This window comes from Chrysochloris asiatica, unplaced genomic scaffold (genome assembly GCF_000296735.1).
Source record: "Chrysochloris asiatica unplaced genomic scaffold, ChrAsi1.0 scaffold00019, whole genome shotgun sequence".
NCBI classification, from domain to species: Eukaryota; Metazoa; Chordata; class Mammalia; order Afrosoricida; family Chrysochloridae; genus Chrysochloris; species Chrysochloris asiatica.
This window is the reverse complement of record NW_006408537.1, coordinates 6405233-6409576: the sequence shown is the minus strand read 5'-3', so window position 1 is coordinate 6409576 and position 4344 is coordinate 6405233. Positions and strand designations below refer to the sequence as shown.

The following is a 4344-nucleotide window of genomic DNA, read 5'->3' as shown; positions in this document are numbered from 1 at the left end:
TCTGTTGTAAATCTATGAGGCTACTGCCTTCCAAAGAGGATTTACATTTGCTCATTCCTCAAGTCTCAAGGCATTACCAATCCTGTTGTTGTTAAATGCCATCGAGTCGGTGCCGACTCATAGCGACCTTTTGCACAGCAGAATGAAATACTGCCAGATCCTGGGCCAACCTAACGATTGTTGCCCGGTTTGAGCCCATTGCTGCTGCCACTTGGTCAATCCATCTTGCTGGGGCCCTACCTCCTTTTCTCTGACCCTCCATCTTACCAAACATGATATCCTTCTCCAGCGACTTATCCCTCCTGACAATATGTCTGAAGTATGAGAGACGAAGTTTGGCCATCCTGGCCTCCAAAGAGCACTCTGGCTGCACTTCTTCCTTCTTGTTGTTGTTATGTGCCATGTGGTTGATTCCGAGTTGGTTCCGACTCATAGCGACCCTGTACAGGGTTTCTGAGGCTGTAAATTTTTACGGGAGCAGAAAGCCTCATCTTTCTCCCGCAGAACATCTGGTAGTTTCGAACTGCTGACCCTGAAGTTTGCAGCCTGATTCGTAACCACTATGCTACCAGAGCTCCTTCTTCCTAGGCAATTCATGTTTCAGCCTGGACTGTGCTGCAGTGGGTTGTTGTTGTTAAGTGCCGTTGAATCGATTCAGACTCGCAACCCTGTATAGGGTATCTACGAAACGACTGGTGAATTTGAACCACCAAACTTGGGATTCAAAGATCTTGCAGTCTAGCGCTTATCCTACAGTGCCAGACCAGGGTATGAGGTGTAAATGTAAATACTAACCTACATTAAAGCCAGAATTTGTGTAAAACTCTCCAGATTATACCTTTTGTTGTTGCTATTTTTGTTTCACTTTCAGTTGAAAGTACAACAATTAAGCATTCATTATTGTTGTAACAAATTCTCCTGCCCTCTCCTCACCTTTTTTAAAAATAGATGCAAACTTCTTCAAGGTTCCCAAGTTAATGATTTATGTCTCTGCAGAAGACAAGATCTTATCTCCTATCTTCAATATAGTTTATGAAACCCAATCCTATCTAGGTTGCCAATATTAACAATATTCTCAGTCTGCTACATTTTTATAAGGAGCTCTGGTAGTTTATTGGGTACGAATCGGGCTACTAACCTCAAAGTCAGCAGTTTGAAATTGCCAGCTGTTGCTTTGGAGAAAAACGAGTCTTTCTGTTCTAGTAAAGATTTACAGACTCGGAAATGCTATTCAGGGTCGCTATGAGTTGGAATTGAGTCCACGGCACACCACTACCACCACCTGACCACATTTTTAGGGTTTATTTACCAGTGTGTGTTTTTAAATGAAGAAAATAAATAAGTAGCTCAAAATGAATATTAATTACAGTATATATTTTTGGAAAATGTGTACTCAAATATGAAAGTTTGGGTGTGATTTTTTAACTTTAAACTTTGCTGAAAGTGAGTGTACTACTTGGACCTACAAGATTGATAAAGCATATTTATCTAGATGCTTGTGGCTACTACCACAATGAAAATAGTTTTAGGATGAAAGGAAGCAATAATGCTCTTCAGGATAAAAATCAAGAGCAAGCCCACTGTCATTAAATCAACTCTGACTCATAGCAACACTGTACAGGGTTTCTGAGACTCTAAATCTTCATAGACACAGAAAGGCTTTCTCGCAAGGAGCAGTTGTTAAGCTTGAACTGAAAGTCTTGCTGTTAGCATCCAATGCTTATCCTATACTGCTACCTGAGCTCCTTGATCTTCAAGATGTGTTCTGTAAATTCAGCTAATCTGAATTCTAACATGAGGTTTCCCACATTTCAATTTTTATGAAGTCAGGATGAATCTTGGATTAATATGCATATTTAATGTCATAATATATTCCCCATACAGTTTTTAAAGTTATAACTAAAAATAATGCAGAACAACTCTCAAGTTGGCTCCTGACTCATGACCACCTATCACTACAGAACTCAATGCTACCCAGTCCTTTGACATCTCTGTAATCAGTGGTGGATTGGGCCTCTGTGATCCATAGGTTTTCACTGACTGGTTTCTCTTCTTTTTCCATCTCAGTCTTGAAAGTCCACCGAAACGTATTCTGCATGATAGCAAAATGTTAAGTGTCCACTGATAGGTGGGTGATGGCTGCTTATGAGGTGTGTCGGTTGGGAATCAAACCTAAGTCCTCGTAGTCGAAGGTGAAAATTCTAGCACTGAACCACCAATATGGCTCTAAATGTTAAAACAAAACAAAACAAAAATTAAAATGATAATATCTTTCAACTTTACTCACCTTGAAATATTTTTTTTTTTTAATTGCCATCTTTGTTTATTGGGAATTTTTTCTCTAATTTAATAAAACACAAAAGAAAAAGAATTCAAAAGTTCCTAAGATGCAAGTGGTTTTGGAATGGTTAAAATGAAATACTTATTTTAAAAGCCTTATATATTGCTAAAATTGTCCTAATACCCGCCTGTATTTCTATAACACCTTAGAATTTAAAATCCTTTTCTCTAGGTTATCAATATAAGAAGGGGGTACAAAATAAAGTTAAAATTAAATGATATTCATTCTCAGTTTCATGTTTTAAATTAAAAACCTGCCCATGAAATTAGTTTACTGGCTTGTTAGCACATTTTGTCTGTCAAATACCAATTTCCTTTCTTTCTTTTTTTAAAACTTATATTGTGAATTGAGGTTTACAGAGCACATCATCAGTTTTACATTCAACAAATTATACACTTTGCTTCATTACAATGATTACAATCCTTTCCATGTATCAACAGTTAACATTATTTACCTCTATTCACTTTAATGTTGCATTCCTCCATATCTCCTGTACCTTCATCTTTCCTCTTCTAACCTCCCTCTTGTTGTATATTGCCTGCCCTGTCACCCATGTTAACATATATATATATACCCTACAGTCCTTGAATGATTGTCCTACTACTCTCTCTCCATAACCACTATAGATTGTGTCTTTTATCAAGAAAATATTTTCTTAACTTTTTACAACATTGGCCTCATAAGTAAGAGATGGTCCTTTTGTGATTCACTAATTTTACTCAGCAGAATGTCCTCCAGATTCAACCACATTGTGAGGCGTTTCACCCGATACATCATTATTCTTCAATACTGTGTAGTAGTCCATTGTGTGCATGTACCAAAGTTTGTTGAACCTTTCTTCTGTTGATGAACATTTAGGCTGCCTCCATCTTTTTTGATGTGTCTTTTGTAGAGAGCATATTGAAGGCTCCTATTCTCTTATCCATTCTGTTCTCTCTGTCTCTTGACTAGTGCATTAAATCAATTTACATTCAGTGTAATTAATGATTAGTATGAATTAATAGCTATCTTTTTGCTGTGTGGTTTGTGTGCATGTGTGTGCATGTGTGTGTGTTTCTGTGTGGTGTGGCTGGTTTCTTTGTTCCACATGTTTGTGGTTTTCTTTGCATTTTCAATTCTGTTGTGTTAATGCTTACTAAATCTTTCTGATTTTTCTATTTTTAAATTGTGAGGCGATTGGGCGTCATGGCAGGAGGACCAACCAGGTGGATCTCGATCAGACTCAGGAGTGAAATGGCCTCTCTCTTACAAAGCCCTAAGGCTCTCCAGCTCTCTCTAGCCTTGATCAAGCCTGATGTAGTTGCTCACCCACTGATTCTGGAGGCTGTTCATCAGCAGATTCTGAGCAACAAGTTCCGTATAGTACAAATGCGAGAACTACTGTGGAGAAAGGAAGATTGCCAGAGTTTTCACCAAGAGCACGAAGGGTGATTTTTCTATGAATAACTGGTGAAGTTCATGACCAGTGGGACAATCCAAGCCTACATCCTGGCACACAAGGATGCAATCTAGCCCTGGAGGACATTAATGGGACCCACCAGAATGTTTTGTACACACCAAATTCAATTTGTGCGAGTTTCGGCCTCACTGACATCAGCAACACTACTCATGGCTTAGACTCTGTGATTTCAGCCAGTAGAGAAATTGCAGTCTTCTTCCCTGACTTCAGTAAGCAGTTCTGGTATAAGGAGGAGGAGCCCCAGTTGTGCTCTGACCCTGTGTGCTACAATCCAGAAGAATTGACTTTCTTGCATTTTGGAAATTCTGTATCTACACTATTCCCTTTTTAAGCTTTGTGGCAATGGTGATTGTGGGACATGGAGTAGGTTCTGACTCAAAACAACCTTGTGTAGGGCTTCCAGGCTGTACATCTTTACCTGAGTAGAAAGCCTTATCTTTCTCCTGTTCTGACTCATAGAGACCCTGCATAGGGTTTCTGAGGCTGTAAATCTTTACAGGAGCAGAAAGCTTCATCTTTCTCCCATAGAACAGCTGGTAGTTTC

At 39.0% G+C, this 4344-nt stretch overlaps 1 pseudogene; it reads left to right on the top strand.

Moving 5' to 3' along the window:
• The first annotated feature begins 3574 nt into the window (after positions 1 to 3574).
• On the top strand, positions 3575 to 4131 carry LOC102821490 (annotated as a pseudogene).
• The last annotated feature ends 213 nt before the right edge of the window (positions 4132 to 4344 follow it).